Source organism: Nicotiana tabacum, chromosome 17, assembly GCF_000715075.1.
Source record: "Nicotiana tabacum cultivar K326 chromosome 17, ASM71507v2, whole genome shotgun sequence".
Classification (NCBI taxonomy): domain Eukaryota; kingdom Viridiplantae; phylum Streptophyta; class Magnoliopsida; order Solanales; family Solanaceae; genus Nicotiana; species Nicotiana tabacum.
In genome coordinates this window covers 109,321,282-109,331,877 of record NC_134096.1, presented here as the reverse complement: position 1 = coordinate 109,331,877, position 10,596 = coordinate 109,321,282, and positions in this window count along the sequence as shown.

The following is a 10,596-nucleotide window of genomic DNA, read 5'->3' as shown; positions in this document are numbered from 1 at the left end:
AGCTCGGTGTTGAGCGATTCTTTGTAGGTTTTTCAAGCAAATCGATTGGATAAGTGTTCTTCACCTAGAATTTATTATATTCCATGATTTTATCTTTATTTTTTCATTTAATTTGTGTTTTGAGTTGAGGAAAATGAAGGTTTTTGAAGAAAATTTGCAAAATGAAAAATCATGATTTGAGGGACGAATTGGTTTTGGAATTTGATAATTTTAGTAAGGTTGAACTCGTATCGGAATGGGTGTTCGGGTTTTGTGAAATTTGTCGGGTTCCGAGGTACGGGCCCGGGGGTCGACTTTTGGGCCGATTTTTAGATTTTGATAAGGATTGAAGCTTTATGATCCGGAATAGTTTCTTATGAGTTTTATTTGTGCTTTGAAGTTATTTTGGTTAGATTTGAGCCGTCCGGAGGTCATTTCACCCGAGAAGTTCATTTTAGAGTATCGGTTTATCTTCTTTGAGGTAAGTATCTTGCCTAACCTTGTGTGGGGGAACATGCTAATTATAGTCCATGTGCGCGAGGTGACGAGTACGTGCTCGAACTTATTTGTGGAAAATTGGCCTTTTAGGGTTCTTAGGCCCTTGTATTCACTGAATATGCAGTTGTTCTTGTTATGATTACGCTTCTTAATTTCTAGTTTCACCTCTACCTATTTAATTAGAATTAATTGCTTCATGATTCACTCTTATTTCTTATTTGATTCATATGTGCCTTAACTAAAATTGTTACCTTTCTATTGCCTTGTTATCCTTTCCCTAACTGCTTATCTTTATTTGAAATTATTACTATCTCTTCTATAAATGTTTAGCCTTTATTGAGGTTATGGTTATCTTTTCGCTGCTTCTTCTTAGCTGAATTTGTTGTATCTCTTTCCTAATTTTCCAACCTTAAAAGAATTAGATATCCTATATTTTAGTTGACTTGTCCTTATTTGGAATTATTCGACTTGTGTTAGCTTCCTCGTTGTCGAACTGTATATTGTGCACCATTGTTACATAGTATTTCCTTTCTTGTTGAGATGTTCTGATTATGACTAGCATTCCCCGATTGTGGCTACTCCTTGTGAACTAGTTCCTCTGTTTCTTTGAGTTCTGGAATCTCTGAGTTGACTTATTTGTCGTACCCTTGTATTATTGTCATTATTGCTATTGTAGTTGTTATTGTGATGCACGAAGTTTCTGCTGTGCGGTTGTTGTTATTATGATGCACGAGGTTTCTGCCGTGCGAGTGTTATTGGGTTGCACAAGGTTTCTGTCGTGCTATTGTTACTATTGATATTTGCACATGCGTCGTGACAAAGTGGGATATATATATGGGTTGCGCATGTGGCGAGACAAGGTGGGAACATTGTTATGCACGTGTGGCGAGACAAGGCGGGTACTTACTATATTATTGCACACGTGGTGAGACAAGGTGGGCTATGTCAAGGATTGATTTGTGATGATTTGTGATGGCCTAGGGGCATTCTTGTTGTTGATATTTGTGTAGTGGTACACTTACCTGTGTGAGCTTTATCTTGTGGAAAGTTGTGTGAAAACATTCTACGTGTTGTCCATTTCTTTTCCTGTACTTACTAGCTGGCATGAACTATGTTAGGACACTTGCACAAGCATACACATAGTTGAGCATTTATCGGTTAAGAAGTTTTCTTGATATTGTTGAGTATAGATGAACACCCTTGTTTACCTGCCTTCTATGTGAGGATGGCTCTATTTGGCACATGAGTTGTCAGTGCGGTTATGAAGTGTAATGAGGGCACAAGATTCCAAGTGTTAGAGTTCAGGTATTGAAACCCGTAAGTTGTGAATAGTATGAGGTTCGGTACCTCGTGGAGTTTATTGACTAAAATTCGGTGTGAAAGCTGTCGTATTGTTGAGTTGTTACTTGTCCTTTCTTTATTTGTGATTATCAGACTTAGGATATGTTTTCGTTCATTCTTCTATGTCATTATTATGGTGTTTCGCTGATAGTTGTTGTTTTCCTTCCTTATTGCAATTACCATATTAATTGCCACTTCGCGTAGTCTTTATGTAGATATCATACTCTATTGTTTCTATATTTATACTTGTTCAGGTTATTTAGTCTAGTAGGTGTCTTGACTGTTCCTCATCACTACTCTACTGAGGTTAGTCTTAATACTTGCTGGGTACCGTTGTGGTGTACTCATACTACACTTCTTCACATTTTTGTGCAGATCCAGGTATTGCGAAGCCAATTGATCAATAGCTAGCAGCGCGGATTGTTGCTGTGGAGACTCAAGGTAAACCTGCTGCTGTGTTCGCAGGCTTCGGAGTCACCGTCCTATTTTGTATTCGCACTATTTTTACTTATTTCCAAATAGTCGTATTTAGAAGTTGTAGTAAACTCTGTAGAGCTTATGACTTGTACTACTAGTTTTGGGAATTGTAAATTTTTATAAAGAATTCCATTTCAGAGTTGTTAGATGTTATTTATTATGGTTGTTATTTAGTAAATGTTAGGCTTACCTAGTCCCTAAGACTAGGTGCCATCATGACACCCAACGGTAGAAATTTTGGGTCGTGACAAGTTGGTATCGAAGCTCTAGGTTCATAGGTGCTATGAGTCATAAGCGAGTTTAGTAGAGTCTTGCGGATCGGTACGGAGATGTCTGTACTTATCTTCGAGAGGCTACAGAACTATTAGGACAATTTCACTTCTTTTATTCCTGTCGTGCGAGCTTATTGATCTCGGAGTTTGAACTTTTATCATTCCATTCTCTCACAGATGGTGAGGACACGAGCTGCAGTTGCTGATCACGTTACCCCCGGAGCATATGTCGCTAGGGGTAGAGGCAGAGGCCGACGAGGAGCACGTGACGCGGCTAGGGCACCTACCAGAGCAGCAATTGAGGAGCCGCCAGTAGTTCCAGTTGGGGGCAAGTACCGGAGGCACATGCTGTTACCCCCAGACTTCAGGAGACCTTAGCACAGTTCCTAAGTATGTTTGGTATATTGGCTTAGGCGGGGTTGATTCCGGTTGCACCAGCTATTTCACAGACCGGGGGAGGAGCTCAAACTCCTGCCGCCTACCCTCCAGAGCAGCGAGTTCATGTTGGTCAGGTTCCAGGTGTCATGGCGACACAGCCAGTGGTCCCAGTTTAACCCGTGGTTAGAGCAGCAGCATCTGAGGAAGAACAGCTTAGACTTGAGAGGTACAAGAAGTACCACCCTCCTACCTTCAGTGGATTGGCGTCAGATGATGCCCAGGATTTTCTGGAGGAGTGTCACCACTTTCTTCGCACTATGGGTATTGTGGAGACGAGCGAGGTTGTTTTGTTATGTTTCAGCTTAGGGGAGCGGCTTATCAGTGGTGGCAGGCGTACGAGTTGGGTAGCCCAACCGAGGCAGCTTCATTTTCATGGGTGCAGTTTTCAGAGATGTTCCTGAGAGAGTTTGTACCTCAGTCCCTTTGAGATGCATGGCGCACAGAGTTTGAGCAGCTGCGTCAGGGCACTATGTCAGTATTAGAGTATGCCATGAGATTTAGTGATTTGGCCAGTCATGCACCTGCTTTGTCACTACAGTTGGAGAGCGTGTCCGTATATTCATTAAGGGACTCAGGCATGATATTCGGTTCAGCATGGCTCGGGAGTTAGAGTCGGATGTTTCATTTCAGTAGGTGGTAGGGATCACTTGTCGGATAGAGGGCATGTGGGATCAGGAGAGAGGGGACAGGTGAGGCCAGGAGAGAGAGATCAGGCGAGGCCAGGAGAGAGAGGGTATGTGAGGTCAAGAGAGAGAGGACAGGGAGGCAAGAAGGCATCGTAGACCGGAGAGATCCACTAGCCCTTATTTTGGAGGAAGGGTACGGCATGGAAGAGGTTTTGTGGGTCAGCCAGTTCAGTTTGCACTTCAGGCTTTGCACAATGTTTCATGTGCTTATGGGTCTCAGAGTACCCGTACCGCATAGTACCCACATCCATGTCAGCAGATAGGTTGCTTCGAGTGTGGAGATACCAGCCACAGGGTGAGAGATTATCCTAGACTCCGGATAGGTGTGTCACAGCGGAGTATTCAGGCGAGTAGAGGGCACCCAAGAGGGGAAGGCCCGGCCCGTTGATGTGTTTCATATAGTAGGCTTGAGGCCGTTGCGCCAGATGATGCCATACAGGCATGCTTTTGATTTGTTACAGAGGGGCACCATTCGTATTTTGTTTCAGTTCTGCTTATCGGGGTGAGTCCCCTATTTGTTGTCCCACCTATGGGTGAGTTCATGACCTAGTATTATGTTTATGTGTTTTCCCCTGTTGGGAGATTCTATGAGTGATAGCCGTGTTTGTCATTGTTTTAATTCATTATTGAAAGTTATGGGACTAGAAAGTGAATTCATGTTGTCTATTATGGCAGGTTTGATGTGATTCCTGAGTAATTTGGTTACAATTTGTGATTTGATACTCTACTGGGGTGAGAGTTTAGTAAGTGCTGTGATTTTATTGGCAGAATTGAGTTAGTGGAAGATTTCAATTTGTATGATGTGTATTCGCCTTGTGATTCAGAGTTGAGGGTGAGACCCTCGCGATTCCATATGATTTGATATGTTTGAGCCGGGCTGCGTGCCGCGGTGGAAGTTATATCACGATGATATCCTTGTGATTTTTTCAAATACCTTGATTCTTCCTTTTTAAATTGATTCGTAGTATGGCACTAATAGAGAGTTGTACTTGTCGGGCTTGTTTGATATTTCTCTTATGTGTTTCTCTTTACATATTCAGTTATTTTCCTTCTGTGCTTTTTGAGTTTTAGCTTACGGGGTGTATGCTCGGTGGCGTTAGATGTGACTTGTTGATTCGGGTGTATAGTTAAGAGGTCTTCATGTTTCTTGCATCGTTGTCAGTGTTGTGGAGGTTTGAAACAGGGTTCTAACGGATAAGAGGCTAATTGCCGGTGCTGGTTTTGATTACGGGCAACTATTGTGATCAGAAATGTTATTATGGGCCTATATGTGGCATGTCATGTTGAGTGGTCGTACCTTGTGGGTGTAGGCATGAGTTGTTGCAGCTGGTTGAGACTGATATCATGTGTGGAGTTAGAATCGGGTCTTTTGGAGATGAATGGAAGGTGAGAATTTTAACTCTAAGGCTTATCGGTGTTGGTAGAAAGGATAATTACAATGGAGATGGTGTCGTCAGGCATATGTGGATTGGGGTGATGTGGGGTCACCCGCGGGTGTATGTTGGATATGTGCTTTCAGTGAATGGAAGACTTCGAGGCGATTCTTGGCACGTTCGAGGACGAACATTTGTTTTAGAGGGGAAGTATGTAACGACCCAGCCGGTTATTTTGAGAATTTAAGTCACGTTCGGCGGCATAAGGCCTTGAGCAGCTTCGTATTATGTCTATTGACTTGCGTGCGTGGTTGAATTCAGTTACCGGATGATTCGGAGTGATTTGGGACACTTATTCCCTAAAACGGAATCTTAAGTCTTAGGATTTTGACCATAATTGGAACTGTGAGAGGACGACTCCGAAATATAGTTCCGGTGTTCCGTTAGCTCCGTTGGGTGATTTTGGACTTAGGAGCGTGTCCGGATGGTGAATTTGAGGTCTATAGCTGATTTAGGCTTTAAATGGCAAAAATTAAATTTTCGGAGATTTTGACCGGAAGTGGACTTTTTGATATCGGGGTCGGAATGCGATTTCGAGAGTTGGAGCAACTCCGTTATGTTATTTGGGACTTGCCTGCAAATTTTGACGTCATTCTGGGTTAATTTGTTAGGTTTCGGCGCGAGTTTTAGAAGTTGGAAGATTTGAAAGTTCATAAGTTCGATTCATGGTGCGATTCGTAGTTTCGATGTTGTTTGATGTGATTTGAGACCTCGATCGAGTCTGTGTTAGGTTATGCAACTTGTTGGTATGTTTAGACGGGGTCCGGGGGGCCTCGGGTGTGTTTCAAATGGGCTACGGGCCATTTTCTTCTATTTTCGAACTGCTGAATCTGTCATCTGGTTTCCTTCATCGCGATCGCGTCCATGTTCTCGCGTTTGCATAGTGTTATTTTGGAGGATAAAATGTTTCTTCTTCGTGTTCGCATCCTTCCTCTCCCGTTCGCAGAGTTCTGCATTCCTTTTCTTCGCATTCGCAGTTACTCCCTTGCGTCCGCATAGTAGAAAATAGGAGCTGGGCACTGGAGACTTTTTCATCTTCGCGTTCGCGTCTCTCTTCCCGCATTCGCGAAGGTATGCCACCCCCTCCTCCGCGTTCGTGCACCCCTTCACGCTTTCACATAGACCATTCATTGAACCATCAAATTTTGCTCTCCGCGTTGGCGAGTCATCTTTCGCGTTCGCGAAGCATATCCAGGCAGCCTTCATTTTTCCTTCTTCGCGTACGCGAGTAGTCTTCCACATTCGCGATGCTTTAACATCTGCGCAACAGAATATATTTTCCAAATCGAAGGTTAAGCCATTTTTATCATATCTTGACTTGTGGAGCTCGATTGTGGGTTTTTCAAGGAAATTGATTGGGTAAGTATTCTTCACCTAGAATTTATTATATTCCATGATTTTATCTTTATTTTTATCATTTAATTTGTGTTTTAAGTTGAGGAAAATGGAGGTTTTTGAAAAAAAAATTTAAAATGAAAAAGCATGATTTGAGGGACGAATTGGTATCGGAATTTGATAATTGTAGTATGGTTGAACTCGTATCCGAATGGGTGTTCAGGTTTTGTGAAATTTGTCAGGTTCCGAGGTGCGGGCCCAGGGGTCGACTTTTGGGCCGATTTTTACATTTTGATAAGGATTGAAGCTTTATGATCCGGAATAGTTTCTTATGAGTTTTATTTGTGCTTTGAAGTTATTTTGGTTAGATTTGAGTCGTCTGGAGGTCATTTCACCCGAGAAGTTCATTTTAGAGTATCAATTTGTCTTCTTTGAGATAAGTATCTTGCCTAACCTTGTATGGGGGAACTATCCCTTAAGATTTGAGTGTTCTATGCTAATTGTAGTCCATGTACGCGAGGTGACGAATACGTGCTCAGACATATTTGTGGAAAATTAGCCTTTTAGGGTTCTTAGGCCCTTGTATTCACTGAATATGCAGTTGTTCTTTTATTGATTACGCTTCTTAATTAGTAGTTTTACCTCTACCTGCTTAATTAGAATTAATTGCTTCATGATTCACTCTTATTGCTTATTTGATTCATATATGCCTTAACTGAAATTGTTACCTTTCTATTGCCGTGTTATTCTTTCCCTAACTGCTTATCTTTATTTGAAATTATTATTATCTCTTCTGTAATTGTTTAGCCTTAATTGAGGTTATGGTTATCTTTCCGCTGCTTCTTCTTAGTTGAATTTGTTGTATCTCTTTCCTAATTTCCCAAACTTAAAAGAAGTTAGATGTCCTATATTTTAGTTGACTTGTCCTTATTTGGAATTATTCGACTTGTGTTAGCTTCCTCGTTGTCGAACTGTATATTGTGGACCATTGTTACATAGTATTTCCTTTCTTGTTGAGATATTCTTATTATGACTAGCATTCCCCGATTGTGGCTACTCCTTATGAATTAGTTCCTCTATTTCTTTGAGTTCTTGAATCTCTGAGTTGACTTATTTGTCGTCCTCTTGTGTTATTTTCATTGTTGTTGTTGTACTTGTTATTGTGATGCACGAGGTTTCTGTCGTGCGATTGTTGTTATTTTGATGTGCGAGGTTTCTGTCGTGCGAGTGGTATTGGGTTGCACGAGGTTTCTGTCGTGCTATTGTTACTATTGATATTTGCACATACGACGTGACAAGGCAGGATATATATATGTGGGTTGCGCATGTGGTGAGTCAAGGTGGGAACATTGTTATGCATGTGTGGCGAGACAAGGCGGGTACTTACTATATTATTGCACATGTGGTGAGACAAGGTAGGCTATGTCAGGGATTGATTTGTGATGATTTGTGATGGCCTAGGAGCATTCTTGTTGTTGATATTTGTGTAGTGGTACACTTACCTGTGTGAGCTTTATCTTGTGGAAAGTTGTGTGAAAATATTCTACGTGTTGTCCATTTCTTTTCCTGTATTTACTAGCTGGCATGAACTATGTTAGGACACTTGCACAAGCATACACATAGTTGAGCACTCTTATCAGTTAAGAATTTTTCTTGATATTGTTGAGTATAGATGAACACCCTTCTTTACCTGCCTTCTATGTGAGGATGGCTCTATTTGGAACGTGAGTTGTCAGTGCGGTTATGAAGTGTAATGAAGGCACATGATGCCAAGTGTTAGGCTTCAGGTATTGGAACCCGTGAGTTGTGAATAGTATGAGGTTCGGTACCTCGTGGAGTTTATTGACTAAAACCAGGTGTGAAAACTGTCTTATTGTTGAGTTGTTACTTGTCCTTTCTTTATCTGTGATTATCGGACTTAGGATATGTTTCCGTTCATTCTTCTATGTCATTATTATGGTGTTCCGCTGATAGTTGTTATTTTCCTTCCTTATTGCAATTACCGTATTAATTGCCACTTCGCGTAGTCTTTATGTAGATATTATACTCTGTTTTTTCTATATTTATACTTGTTCAGGTTATTTAGTCCAGTAGGTGTCTTGACTGTTCCTCGTCACTACTCTACTGAGGTTAGTCTTGATACTTGTTGGGTACCGTTGTGGTGTACTCATACTACACTTCTGCACATTTTTGTGCAGATCCAGGTATTGCAAAGCCAGTTGATCAATAGCTAGTAGTGCGGATTGTTGCTGTGGAGACTCAAGGTAAACCTGCTGCTGTGTTCGCAGGCTTCGGAGTCCCCGTCCTATTTTGTATTCGCACTGTTTTTACTTATTTCCAAACAGTCGTATTTAGAAGTTGTAGTAAACTCTATAGAGCTTATGACTTGTACTACCGGTTTTGGGAATTGTAAATTTTTATAAAACATTCCATTTCAAAGTTGTTAGATGTTATTTATTATGGTTGTTATTCAGTAAATGTTAGGCTTACCTAGTCCCTAAGACTAGGTGCCATCACGATACCCAACGGAGGGGAAATTGGGACATAGAATCCTCATGGAAGATAGCTACAGGCCAATAGTCCAACCCTAAAAGAGATTGAATCCAGCAATGCAGGAAGTAGTAAAAAAAGAGATCGTAAAGCTTTTGGCGGCAGGTATTATTTATCCCATTTCAGACAGCCCTTGGGTAAGCCCTGTTCAGGTAGTATGATCACGCCCAACTATGCCTTGTAAAAAGGACTAAGTGGTCGTTGAAAATATATTTCGGCTAATAAGTCCGGAGTCGAATCCCATAGGTAATTCACTTATCAAACACAGCTACTAGACTTGCACGAACTCACGCAATCAATCTTCAGAAATATTTAAGTAACAATTTGGATGTTTACTAACTAAATATTACGTAATGAAAGTGCAACAATTAATAACTAACTACTACGGTTTGTAGACAAGAATTGGAATGGTCTAAGGTTGTGATTTCCCCTATTGTCAGAATCTTTTCCGCTATGTTTTCTATAAATTCGCCTAAGTCTTCTCTATCGATCATGAGCACTCTGACTGTCATAACTCTCTCCCAATTAATTACCATAATTTACTAGACATATTCTCCCAAATTACGCAGCTAGCATTAAGTACGGCTCACTCGGATCGCACTAAGATTTCGTTATTCCTAATCCCACCTTTAAACCCTTTGTATTGATCCCTCATATACGTTAGGAGTGATGTTATTCAACAACTACCTAAATATGCACTTTCTCCCGAGTAATACATACTAAATAGGCACAGTCTATTGAGGGCCCTTCAATCAACAACAATAATAATATAGTTGAACAAATAGAGGAAATACTACGGAAAATCTATATTAATGTAACAGGAAAATCATCCTCCAATAGGTTCCATCAAACCCTAGATTAGGAGTTTAGCTACGCATACTCATAGTCACAATATCCAAAGTATTTTGCATAATTAAATTACAAAGTAAGGATAAAGGGGTGTAGAAATCGATGAGTCTAACTCCCAACGGTTGTTCCACGAGCTCTCCTTACCTCCGGTTGCAAAAGTCCTCCAAAATGGCATTTTTAGGTTATTTATATGTGTAGGAAAAGACCTAAATATGTAGGCCAAGTCCTAGTCAAACCAGGAGATGAAATAAGTCTTCAAAGCTCTGAATGTGCACGCCCAGACCTGGCCCGCGAGGCATAATGCCTGCTTAAGCTCGCCCCAGGCCTGGCGTCGCGAGGTGTAACGCCTGCTTGAGCTCATCTTCTGCCTCGCCTCGCCAGCTGCACAGCCTGGTGGACCTCACCCCAAGCCTCGCTTCACCAGCTCCCACGCGAGATAAAGAGCTCGCCCAGCCTGCTCTAACGCCTGCTCTAGGCCTGGCTTCGCCAACTTTTCATTTGTCAGCTGCTCACTTCTTTCCTTCTTCTTTTCAATTGTTGTTTTTGAGCACGCTTTAGACTTTAAGTATTCCTTTTTGCTCTACTTTCATCTCCAATTCATCTACACACAAAATAGACTCCATTACGCACAAATAAAGTGTAGTTTATCATTAAAGCATATGAAATGCAAGGCAAATAATGTACGAAACTATGGAATTATAGCCACACATCAATACCCCACACTTAAACATTGTGCGT